The 13,943-nt window shown below is 37.7% G+C and overlaps 1 protein-coding gene across 5 annotated transcripts in view; it reads right to left on the bottom strand.

Moving 5' to 3' along the window:
- Positions 1–6,358, bottom strand: part of LOC135104148 (uncharacterized) — a 13,966-nt gene extending 7,608 nt beyond the window's left edge. Inside the window, exons 1-3 of one of the 5 annotated variants that reach the window (XM_064011205.1) lie at positions 6,253–6,358; positions 997–1,194; positions 1–112 (exon numbers count right to left, since the gene is read on the bottom strand). The exon at positions 1–112 is cut by the window's left edge and continues 11 nt beyond it. The gene's annotated coding sequence lies outside the window, so the exon portion shown is untranslated. Of the gene's footprint in view, positions 113–996; positions 1,269–6,252 lie in introns of all 5 variants that reach the window. The other 4 variants (XM_064011202.1, XM_064011206.1, XM_064011204.1 and 1 more) reach the window with 4 other exon arrangements.
- Between the last annotated feature and the right edge of the window lie 7,585 nt (positions 6,359–13,943).

Genomic DNA, 13,943 nt, shown 5'->3' with positions numbered 1-13,943 from the left:
TGAGTGTGTTTTGTAATCTCATTCGACATTATACAGCAGAGCAGTGGTGCAATCTTGATCTTGGTGTACTGGTGGCTCAGGATTGCTCCTGAGCCAAGTCTCTCATTAGTATCTGTGGAAGTTTGTAGCAGTTAGTAAATCTGGGAGCATCTACACAAACACATGTGCATACACACACATAGACAGGCACATACAAACCCTGCCTAAATTGGAGCCAAATATCTTGGATCTTCAACCAAAACATACAGGGGAAGTCAGACACTTATGCACTCAGATAGACACTTGATATCTATGATTGTTCTCTGAGTTATATAAGGGAAGTTGGACACTCAGACAGACATCGGTTATGTATCTAATGTACTATTCTACTATAGAACATCACATCTCATGTTATCCTGTGTTATCCAAATGAAGGAAATTGGATTGTGTGTGTGTGTGTGTATATATATATATATATATATATATATATATATATATATATATATATATATATATATATATATATATATATATATATATATATATATATATGATGTCCCATAAGTTTCCATACATAGGAAAAATTATAAGAAATTACAAATTATAGAAAACACATTTATTTATATAAAATGCTCTACATGACTACCTTTGTGTTAAAAACACATTTCAATGCATGTCCTCCACTGCTAAAGAACACGTTCAAACACATCTGGATTTATGCTTGTAATAGCGTTCATAATACCATATGTATGGAAACTTATGGGACACCTTGTATATATATATATATATATATATATATATATATATATATATATATATATATATATATATATATATATATATATATATATATATATATATATATATCCCAATGCTGGATATATTAATAAGTCATTCCTTCCTTATTACCATTTAACTTTAGTAGTGTGGAGATACTCCCCCGACAACCTCCTCCACATTATTGTCTATGTGTTCAAAGTATCTCAAATGTAACAACTGATGAAAACTGTTTCTCACCTGGAGTTGTCTGCTCCCTCTGAAGTTGTCTAATTTTCTTCTTGGTGTTGCTTTTGAAGTCAGTGGACTTGTTTCTGACTTCAGACACTCTTGACAAAGCAACTCACAATACTGACTTCAGCTGTCAAAGCATTCCATGCAATAATAATAATGTTCCTCCTCAGTCTGACTGCTGAAATAAGTGTCCAGAGCTCCTCGCTGGAAAAGTCAGGTGTCACTTATTGCACAAGGGTTGTGCCATGTTCCTGACTTCTGCTTCCAAGAGTGACTTGCTTGGCAGTAGATGAAGGTGCGTGTGTGTAAAATTCCTTACATATACTTATGTGAGGCAATATTTTTTTTCTCTCTCAGATTTTTCAGTACTAGTGATAATTATATGAAATATATGTATACAAGTTAGGTAAGCTGTCCATGTAGACTGAACCTTTTATTAAATAAGATTCATAACAGTAAAACACCTCTTAAGTATCAACAGCTAAAATCAAGAAGGTATTAAACATTAATTACTGAAATACTTTGAATTTCATATCACATTTTTACCAACACAAATACATGTAAACTTGGAGGTGTTAGGCTGTTCAACACCACCATAACCCTCAGACAGCTACCAGCTGCAACAGATCTGATTGCTTATCAGGCCACTACTATATCACTGATGAATATTGATTTACCACCTCTGATAGCAACCTAACAACTTGGATCTCATAAAAGATTCAAGTTTGTTGAATCCAGGCTTTGATATGTAGATGGATAAACTATCAAGACATCTATTACAGCTTGATTAGGTTATTATAATGAATTTTAAAATGTAACCATCTACTGCCAGATCATTATCTATTTTACTGAATGTTCCATTATAATTTTTATACTACTTAGGCAAAAATTCATATACAATACATGTCTAAATATACAAACACAAAACTCATTAGTAGAAGTACCTGTAGATTAACTTAAGAGCTTTAAATGCTGAAGTAGTGGGAAATCTGCTGCTAAAGTGGCAAGACAAAAACAGATTCAACACATCAGCTGACAAAAAAATATTAGAGCATGTACCTTCTTATAATGATAATTAATTATAAGCAGACTCTGGCAAATGCAATGCTATTTTACAAATATACGGTCATACCTTGTTAACCATGGTTTCAGTTTCTATGGTTTCACTTTTGCACAGATTGGTGCCAACCAGAAATCCAAATAACAGAGAAGGCAATGAGAAGTAACCTAACAGTGTTCATTCCTTTCTCCTTCATTTTATTCTAGGTAGTTGATATATAAAATGTTTGTAACTATGTATATGCAGTTTTTCTTTACTTAAACGAGGTTCTGGGGTCTCAAGGGTGTTCTTAAAGTACACTAATTTTCCATGGACTTCCCTTATCCATTGGTGTCTGCTACCCTTATCCATGGGTGTCTGTTATGGATAAAGAGGGATGACTGTATGTTGAGACAATCTAGCCAAGATAAAATTCATGATAATCTTATGGCACCCCTTGGCATTGTCTGTGGCACCCATAGGTGCTGCAGTACCCAATTTGAGATAAGAAATGCTACTCTAGAGGATGATGTAACTGAAGATCCAGAGCTTGCAGGAGGGGTTTCCAAGGGCTTTAGGTGTTAATTCACACAAGTCAAATTTTGAAATCAGCAAAGGCCAAGTCTTTAATAAATATACAGTACATAAATACACAGTCATTCCTCATTATCTACGAGGGTTAGGCAACAGACACACCCATGGATAAACAAAATCCATGGAATATTAGTGCCTCCCCTTAAGAACACCCCTGAACCCCCCAAAAACTGTATGTACATGGTTACAAATATTTTACTTATCAATTAACTAAAAGATAAAGAAAAAACCAATGAACACTGGTTGGCATATATATATATATATATATATATATATATATATATATATATATATATATATATATATATATATATATATATATATATATATATATATATATATATATATATATATATATATACAATGCTCCTCAATTTGCAAACATGTGAATTATGGACTTCCACAGATATGAACAAGAATCCCTGCAAGTCCAAACTCCATTTCACACCCAGGTTAAAATTTGACGCGCACCTCACACTTAGCACCAATGCTACCCACACTGGGCACCAACCTACCTGAGGAAAGAGGCACCACTTAGCAGTGTTGCCAACTGAAATTTCTGGAAATTTACTGGAATTTTGGCTTTTTGTCAGAATTTAAGTTATACTGTAAAACCTCTACAAATCCTTGTCAACTCTGAGGATAAATTACATAATAGTTCAGGCAAGACCTCACAAATGGTGGACCCAGCCATGATAGGCCAAGTATATCAATTTGGTGTAAATATTATATAAATTCAAAGCACAGAGAAACCTATCACAATTAAATAGTTTTGTCTTGAAATTTACAGGATGAAGTTTTCCAAAAATCTACTATCCAGTTTGCCACAATTGCATCTGGTCCACCAAAGGAAACCACTTCATTACCAGTCAGACTGTATGCAGCACTTCTTGGTAATGACATGTGAGTTTTGCGTATGTGTAAAATTAATTGTACACAGACAATAAATTTTTAGAAAGCCTTGCTCCTCTAATTTTGAGACAGGGATGTCAAAACTAGGTGCAGGGGAGTAAGTACACTGCAGGTGTTGGTTCAAGTATTATCCCTGCAAGCACTGGGTGCCTCTGAGACCCTAGATGTAGATGTAGATGTGTAGATGCAGAGCTACAGTCTTTGTATCAACAGTCCTTTAAAGATTTAGTATTCTTTTACTCTTTCACTAGTCTCAACATGGCTTTTCTTACCCTTCTCACCAGATAGAGCTTCTCATTTCCAATATACTGAATCCCCCACTGCAAATTATTTATAATGCTGACGGCAATTTTTAAAGATTTACCTGTCTTGTGGGGAAGCAAGCTCACTCACTCCCGTGACAACGCTCAGACGTGACACACCCATACATGTGATGGATCAGCGGTAACTGATCTTCCCCGTGACAGTGAGTTTATTCATGTGTGCATATGTCACATTTGTTGCACAAGGGCAAAATTAGTCACAATACTGGTTCTTTTGTTTGAAAATGTAGTTGCTGGCCAATTAAAAAAATATATATATAACTAATTTAGTCAATCAGCATTTTATTTAATCCTGAGGAGAGAGCAGCAGCTTAATTTGAAATATTTTAATTAATCTGTCTGTGGTGGGTGTTGCATAGATTATTTTTATTGCATTGTCAGATTTCACAAAGATTCTGAAAAATCTCAAGCTTCCTTGTGATTTTAGTCTGTTATGTATTCACCTGCTTTTTGTTTTTATTGTAAATTATTAGTTTCTTAGGTGATAGAGAGGGACTCAGGGGGTAAGAAATAAAAACTAATGATTTACAGGAAAAACAACAAGCAGATTAATTCAAAACAGGCCAAAAATTACCAGAAAAATATAGTTTTGTCCAAAATAGAGAGACTGGTGAAAGAGTAGAAATTTACCAAGGATTCTAGCACTCATAAAGAATTGGAGTCCCAAGCTGGTTCTTGCTGGGCCTGCAACCTGTGTGTACAAGTTGTTAGTTATGCATTTCTCTTGTAGTGTTACCATGTTGGGTGAGCGAGGACATTGCCACACTGGGCAAGAGAGGCTACCAGCTAATCCAGATGTACATTGGCATTGGTCCACAGCCTGCTGGTATAAGTTGCCAGTCATGGATTTCTATACACACTTGAACATTGTAAGCTGTGGTAGAGTGTTTGGGAGTGTGTGTGAGTGCACAATATAAAGCTCTGCTTTTTTTCAGTTTCATGTGTGAGGGGGAAACTACATTTTTCTGATAGATTTTGGTGCTTTTCTGGACAAATCTCTGCTTGTTTTTGCCACAAATCTTTGGTTTATGTGTGTGTTTGTGTGGGGGTGGTACAAAATTAAAAAAATCTGTTGATTTGCTGTGGTAAAGGTTATTAGATTCATTCAAGGCACATCAAAATCTACCAAAAAAATTATGTTTTGTCCAAAGTTGGAATCACTTAATAAATTTACAGAAAATGAAAGAGAACGAGATATAGTGTGGGAGAGATTGAGGTGGGAATGTCTGAGAGAATAAAATAAATTAAATAAATAAGTTAAAAAGAGCAGGTGTGTATGGCTGCATTAGCTGGTAGCCTCTCCTGCCCAGCATGGCAATATCTCCACTCCCCTTCTTCTTTGGATCTGTTATGCCTTGAATCACTTATGTCTCTCTTCTTCGTCTTTCTCTACACACCTGGATAATTATTTCTTATTGCCCAGCACTTTGTCAGAAATGTTTTCATGTTTCTCACTATTTCCCTATTGGTATCTTTGTCTCTTGTTAGTCCTAGCACTGTTCTTATTCCTTTGTCTTCTTCCTTCCTCTTTTCAATTCCTCTCAGCCTGTAATTTCTGCCACTTGACTATCTAACTCTTGTCTTTGTGGCCTGTACAAGTCGCACTCTACAATGAAATGTTCAATTGCTCCTTTTTCCTTCCTACATGACGTGCATTGTTGTTCTAGTATGTCTCTGTTCTTACTATTTAATTCTAGCATTTCATTTCTTGCCTAAAACAATAATCTTACCATTCTTCTCTCCCTATCTTTTTTTTTTTTTTATTCTATACCATCTTATTGTGCTTCTTCATATCCATGCTATTCCTCCATTACTTATGGCCATTCTCCTCTATCTTGTTCTTAATTTTCTTGACTGTCATTCTTTGCCATCCTTCTTGTACTCCTTCTCTATTTCTCCATCTTTTTGTTTATCTCTGTTTGTTATCCCCGTATATTTGGTTGGGCCATCTCTCTTCACTCATTGTTTGTATTTTCTTCAATGAATACAGCTTTCCGTTTCCTGCCCTCTCCTTAAAAAAGCTCCACCCCATTTCTCCCCTCAATGTTTCTGTTTCTGTGTTTCTGAGCTCCTAAACACCGTAACAGAAATGCATAGATGGCAACCCATACTAGCAGGCCGCGAGCCCAGCAAAAGCAAGTCCAGAGAACCCTAATTCTTCACGACTGCCAAGATTCTTATCGCTTCATATTTTACGGTAGAACCCTGCTGGTTCGAGTATTACCCCTACCAGCAAAGGTAGCGGGACCCTAGCTTGTTTACAACAGCAGTAACATCATTTCATTCACTTGTCTTCATTTCAGGCAGGGGAGAATTACTACTTGGATATATCAATCGATTAGTTCATCTAAAAAGGGAATAACATACAGCAAGGGTGTTGCAAGGCTTAATTACCTGTAATAATATCAGAAATATGACGAGGCAGGAGAGACAACACACCGGCTGGCACACACACACACACACACACACACACACTTATCTTGATCTTATATGCTACTGAGGTACGGGATGATATTGATCTTGATCTCGAAGCTACAGATAGCTCGGACTATTAAGCCAGGCCTTTATAAGGCAACTCCTATAGGAAAACAGAAAAAAAAAGAAAAAAGAAAACGGCAAAAAGAAAACAGACACTATCTTTCACGCCATTAATCCTTACATCTAGCACTCCGCATTTTCTCCAGGAATTCCTTCACTGTTTCAGTCATCCTTTCATTCGTCTCCCCACACAGCCCCAGCAGCAACACCATCTATCTTCTCCGACGTTCCCCATTTCCCTCAGCACCACTTGCTTCATCTTATCCCTATCTCTGGCATACTTCACACACTCCAGCTCCATCTCCGTCTCATCCTCTCCCATGTCACACATCTGGCACACTTTGCTACGGGACTCATACCATCTGTAACACGAATTCACATCCATCCAGTGCCCTCGCTCGGAAGAAATCACTACCCAGGCTTCCCTCATACATCTTTTCATACACTGAGGCCTCTTTCTCTCTCTACCACTTCAAAGTAGTCTTTTGTTTCATCTTATTCTTCCATTTACTCAGACACACACGTTTGACCACTCTATCACACTTCTAGATCTTCTAGATCCCCTCCATTTCTAATAATCATACTCCAAGCACTCTCAGCATGTTTCCCCTCAAGCCGCTGAAAAAGCCAAACTAATTTCCAAGTCACTCTTTATTGCCATCCTAACACACTTCTTCCTCCACCTGCTATTCCTAACATTCTACAGAAACACCTTTCTCACTAATCTTGCATCATCCATCAGCTCTAATGTAGCCTTGTATCTCAGGGTTGCCTTTACATGCCTCTCTCTAAACGCATTCCATCCCATGAAATGAGAATGAGATTCTCCTCAAGAAGGGGTTTTACGATCTGGACCTGATTTTTTTTTTTTCTTTCTTTCTTTCTTCTTTTATAATTTTCTGCATTTTTTCCGCTTCTTTTGATATATTCTTAATAGTTTTGATAAAAAAAAAAATCCCCTTATGTAATGAAGTCTTCCGTCATGAAATTCCACGATTTCGCCCCTCGCGATTTATATATATATATATATATATATATATATATATATATATATATATATATATATATATATATATATATATATATATATATATATATATATATATATATATATATATATATATATATATATATATATATATATATATATATATATATATATATATATATATATATATATATATACAGTAAAATCCCTCTCATCCGGCATTCGAGTATCCGGCAGCTTCAAGTATCCGGCACATTTTTTCCCGAGCCTTAAAATCAATAAAAAAATCAATGTGTACTCATAAAATCAATTAAAATTCCCGCGCGAGGCATACTTTGTCCCCTCGCCACCAGAGCGCACTGCTTCGCGCCACCCGCGGCCCACTGCACTGTTTACTCAGTGACTCAGTCCCGCGTGTGCACTGTTCATCGCCTGACGCCTTCATCATGCCTAAAGTTGTAGAAAAGAGGAAGCGTGTTGTGCTTACTCTTAAGCAGCTGATCAGATCAGCTGCTGATTAATATCAGCTGATCTTTGTTATGGTAAGATGCGTGAGTGTAGGGTGGTGATTGTGGACATAATTTCACTTCTATTCAAGTATCCGGCAATATTCAAGTATCCGGCATGTCGGCGGTCCCGTTGATGCCGGATAAGAGGGATTTTAATATATATATATATATATATATATATATATATATATATATATATATATATATATATATATATATATATATATATATATATATATGTGTGTTTTTTTTTTCTGACATGCCCGTTTTTCTTTAGTCTCCTATGAAAATCTTACTGCGCATAACATTAGAGAGCACGAAATTTTAGGCCTAACTATTTTTTCGGATTTGTATACTTAAAATTAAAATTATATATTTATTTTTTTTCGCAAATCCAGCAAATAATCAATATATCTGGATCAGATATCTTTAGCATTAATATTTTATTATTTTAAACAAATAAACACTGGTTTTTACTTAGATATATGGCGAAATATAACAAAAAAATTTTCCATGTCCTCCCTCCCCCCCCCGCTAATTAAGCGTGAAATCATGAATTGCTCTCGGCCTATGTACAAAACCAATCGGAGTAACTAAATGAAACTACGTCTGCTTTCTCAACATATACTGATGTGTACATCATGTGAATTTCAAGTCACTAGCTGCAATAGATGAATTATAGTTACCCCTCAAACTTTATGATAGGATATCTCAAAATGGCGGATTTTGCCATATAAAAATTGTCTCCTCCGTTGTTATTCCTGTTACACATATATGGGCTATTTCAGTTTAAGAAACTATGAGAGGTGAACAAAGTCTGCTATCGAAATTTTTGTTTGGAGCTTATTTTGATTTTTAACAAATATTTGAAAGTCAGTCTTTTTTTTTCAAACAAAAAAAAAAATATATTATCATACAAGAAAAACGACAGCAGACATTGTTCTCCTATCCTTCCTGATTATTATTTTTTTTTTTTTTAACGAAAGAAATTGGTCCATAAATAAGGGAGGAGATACGAGTTGAACATAAACGATTTAACATGGGATTAAGGATTTTACAATCCCCCCCTCAAAGCCTCTATAGCTGCATACCTTGGTGCATTCAGTGCCATTCTTGCTACTCTACTCTGTCCTACTTCTAACTTTTCTAATTCATTCTCGTTCCATGAAATCACATTCATACCATACATAATGCTCAGAACATCCATGCTCTTCCAAACTTCTCGCAGCAGGTCATACTCGCTCTCATCCTTGCTGCACTTCCTAGTCGCCTTCACACAGCCATTTGGACTCATCCACATCCCCAGATATTTGTATTCATCTGTCTGTTGCAACTAATTCCCTCCCAGTCTCCACACTAAATTTCTTTCAACCTCTGATATGTCCCCTATCATGACCTTGCTTTTCTCACTGCTAAATCTCCCACCAAAGTACCTTCCATACCCACCTACAACAGCAAACAAATTTTGAAGCTCATCTGCTGATTCACTCATAACCACTACATCGTCTACATAAAAAAAGCACACCTAATCATTCCCTACACTCACTCCCGCATTTATTTTTCTTTTTATAATTGTTAATTCATCTGTGTACAAGCTTAAAAGAGTTGGTGATAAAATGCATCCTTGCCTGACTCCTCTCTCACTCCTCACTCAGTCTGTTTCTATATCCCTTTGTCTGCATCTAGCTCTTGTGTCCACATACATACTTCGTACTATGTTAACTATCTTTGTACTCAATCCAATATTTTCTAAGACTCTAGCTAGCATTTCTCTATTCACTCTATCATGAGCTTTCTCTATGTTTATAAAACCTAACTACAATTTACTACTATCCTTCTTTCTCTCATTCATTTCATTCACTACAAACATGTTATCCTCTGTTCTCCTGTCCACCCGAAATCTATTCTGTTCCTTACCTAACACTCCAGTTCATTCAGTCCATTTACAGTCTTTCATTCAACACTGCACTAAAGACTTTACCTTCTGTATTCACTAACGCAATCGGTATATAATTTTTCAACTCGTTCTTACTCTTGTATTCTCCCTTATGCAGCAGTCATCCTGCATTCATTCCATATTCTAGGACTCTCTCCTCCTCTCACACCTGGTTAAATAGCTCAGTCATCCTATCAATCACAACTTCCCCTCCATTTTTGTACATTTCATAAGGTATCTCGTCTGGGCCTGCTGCCTTCCCATTCTTCTGCCTTTTCACACATTTCTTCATCTCCTCCCTGCTGATCCTTTCATTCATCTCATCCGCATCCTTCCTCTCCAATGTCGCATATCCTTCTCTCACATCAAGTACCTCGCCTACACCTCCAATCTCTTCCCAAAACTCTTTTTGCCCTTCTCATTTCTTCCTTATCTGTCACCACTGCCTCATTTACCTTCAGGTTCTCCACATTCTCCCTGTCACCCTCACCCCTGAGGATTCTGTACCATTCTCGGCCACCTTCAACACCTTTCTCTCTCAAGGACTGGATCACATTTCTCTCGCACCTAACTTTAGCATTCATTATCTTTTGCTTCGTCACTCGCTGCTGACTTACATACGCTGTTCATGCATTCTGGTACTCATTTTCAGCCTCCTCACTCTCATGCCTCCTCTTTCTCAACTGCTGCACACCCTATTTAGTCTCTTTCTCTCCTTCCTAGCATCTCTAATCTCATCACTCCACCACAGCTTACATGTACGCTTTCCGGCACTCCTTCTCACATATCCTATCTGGCTGGCTGCTGCATTCCTCACATTCTCTACAAACCTATCATTCAGTTCATCCACACCATTCAAGCTTTTATCCTCCCAGCTTCTCCCACTCACGTCTACTTGGAAATTCTCCCATCCTACATCTCTCAACCTCCCCTTTCTCTTAGCCTTTTGCATTCCTTCTTGTTCTTCCATGCAACTTACATTCAAGCACGAGCATGTAATGGTCTGAGAAAATGTCAGTCATTCCATCCTCATCATTCCCCATGCGATCCACAATTCCACGAACTCTCCCATTCACTAGTATATAATCAATCGCAATTTCCTGGTTTCTTGCACACCAAGTCACACGTCCTTCTGGCAGGGTCTAATTTAGGTTTTCCTCACCCATTTCATTTACAAACTCGTCAGTTATCTCACCATTCTTATTCATTTGTTCGCCTAAAATACCTACGCGTGCATTCATATCACCCATAATCATCACTCTCTCCAGCATATTCTTTTACGATCTCCCTCAATATAACATACTTCCCTTTATTCTCTCTCGCTGCTCTTTCACTCTCAACCGTCATGTACACCACAATCACCACCAACCTTTCATACTTCACATGCTCACCTGTGCACTCTACCTTCACTGTTAAAATATCCTCACTCATGGCACCGTTTCCCATTATAGGCAACCCAGTGACAGAGACCTAAACCCTGGAGTGACCTGACTTGACCATGGCCAGCAGAGCGCGGCTTACGGAATTCACGTGTCAAGGTCACTGGTATGGCAGTGCCTACGGGTTGTCAAGTTAACCGGAAGATATGTGTCGTTTTTCCATCATGAAATCGAAAGTCATTCCAAAAAATATGCTATCGTATATAACAACTTTTGATTTTGGAATAATTAAGGCAAATGATAACAGTATAAGCGAGAGAGAGCTGTTCATATGCCTATCGACCGTGAACGTGACAGCAATGTGGGACAGGAACGGCCAACACCTCCGAATACCAAGTCTGGTTCCACTATAGTGTTAAGCCTCAGCAGGTAAAGGCGAAGGTTTCCCATGAGACACTCCCACCCTCTCCCCCGCCACTCTCACCCCCACCTCTCTCTCTCTCTCTCTCTCTCTCTCTCTCTCTCTCTCTCTCTCTCTCTCTCTCTCTCTCATATTTCCTGTCCCCACTTCCTTCTTCCTCCACTTTCAGCTCTATTTCCATTCTTTACCGCTTCTCAGCACGTCCTTCCTTCCCTGTCCCTGCCTTTCTAAAAGTGCTCCATCCCATATCTCGAAAGGCACATTCATATTGGTTTTGATGCTACGCTACACGATGTCACAAGCCGACGCTGGCGATGCTTGCGACGTAAGTATTCACTCCAGACGAAACTCCTCCATCCATCCCGGTTTATATATATATATATATATATATATATATATATATATATATATATATATATATATATATATATATATATATATATATATATATATATATATATATATATATATATATATATATATATATATATATATATTTTTTTTTTTTTTTTTTTTTTTTTTTTTTTTTTTCTTTTTTTTTTCATCATCTCGGGCAACGGTTTCCCCCTCTCGTTATTTATTTCTTCCTTTCCTAAACTTATCAACACTGATGTTCTGCATGTCCTATCACTTATTCTCTTTCTTTTATTCATAAAATTATATCAGCCAAACTTCTCAACCTTTCCACTCTTGCACTGATGACTTTACCTTGTGCTGTTCGTCTTACTAACGGAAGAGTTAACCAGTATCTTCACTCTTTCATCCCTTTCACTGTTGAACTCTAGGACTGTTTTTGTTTTTTCTTTCCCATAACCTGAATTGTTTCAAGAGTATCAGGACTACTCTTAAATGGCCTCCTTACAGGAAACTTTTTTTCCTTTTTTTTTTCTTTTTCTACTTCTGGGACCGGCAACTTAACTGTAGGCCTCCTTCACGCATAAAAAGTATTCCCCACTTCGCACGTATAGTGGTAAATCACTAGAAGCATGAAAACAGCAATAAAAAAACTAATTAATCCCTTTTGAAATAGTCGAGATGAGGCGAAGGAAACGTCTGAGAATACTGACCTTTAGACTTAATAATCTTTTCTCTAAAACTCCATCACCACAATCTCTTGTTCTTAGAAAATGTGTCAGACAATGTTTTCTTTAATAGGGTATTCATAAGAAAGACATGTAACACTCACGTATCTGCTGCATCCACCCACTATTGTGGAAAGTAAGAGATTGCCGTTTGTGTGTGTGTATGTGTGTGTGTTATAACATGACGACACACACACACACACACACACACACACACACACACACACACACAAAGCGAGCAGCGCAATAGGGGCGAGGATGACGGCATAAAAAGAAGAGGATAATATGAGGTGGAGATGGAAGAAGGAGGGAAGAGATGGAGTACAGACTTGAGTTAGTGGTTTATGTCAGAGGCAGATCCATCCAGTAACGCCTGGAGATGTAGGTGAAAATATGTTCCATTAAGTTGGCAGATCAATGTGAAATGTACGTATGTATACGCTGCTGATGAGGCTACAATTACCGTATTAGCTGTTACTCCTTGACGCAATTGATTTAAGCCAATCTTTTCTCTCTCCTATACAATACAGTGGCATGGAAGACCTTACACCTCCTGAAGTCATACTTTTATTAAGCAGAGGCAGAGTGCGATCTGTGGCTCAACACTGCCTGACTTACCCTCTGTGAAATATGTAGATGTCATCTTTGAATGTTTCGTAGTGGACCCTGACCCTCGTTGGGAGGTCTGTCGCCTGTGGTGAAAGAATAACTAAGGCTAATTTAATTAGTATCTATGGGGTGCTCGCCTTGGATCGACGGGTAACACGTAGTGTATATAATATCATAGTTACTCTGGTGTGCCCGGGGACAAGGGTCGAGGCCCCTGTATCCTGTTGTGAAACGTACTTCTTGGCTCTCCTCTTTTTGTTTGCATGAATTTTCAATAAGGCTATTGCAAAAATGTAATTGCAACGCCTCCTTTCCTTCTGAAACAAGAGAAAGAAACAAAGAAACAAAGAAAAGAAAGATGTGCCCATGGCTGCCCGCCGTCCGGTGTGGCTTCCACGACTCAATGATCATAACTTCCCCAATTATTTTCGGTCGAATACATCGCACATGTCCGTGTTGGCGCTGACGACCCTGACACTGCAATTCCCCACCCCAGTGAAGAACAGGATGATCAAATGTTCAGGACATGAGAGTGCTTTTTTTTTTTTTTTTTTAAGTCTCGATACCCATTACTCGCCATCCTGCTGCCACAGACATGATAGAGAAGTGGCGAAACTAGGCCT

This window comes from Scylla paramamosain, chromosome 10 (assembly GCF_035594125.1).
Source record: "Scylla paramamosain isolate STU-SP2022 chromosome 10, ASM3559412v1, whole genome shotgun sequence".
Lineage (NCBI taxonomy): Eukaryota > Metazoa > Arthropoda > Malacostraca > Decapoda > Portunidae > Scylla > Scylla paramamosain.
Note: the sequence above shows the minus strand (reverse complement) of the source record. Positions and strands in the feature narration are given on the sequence as shown.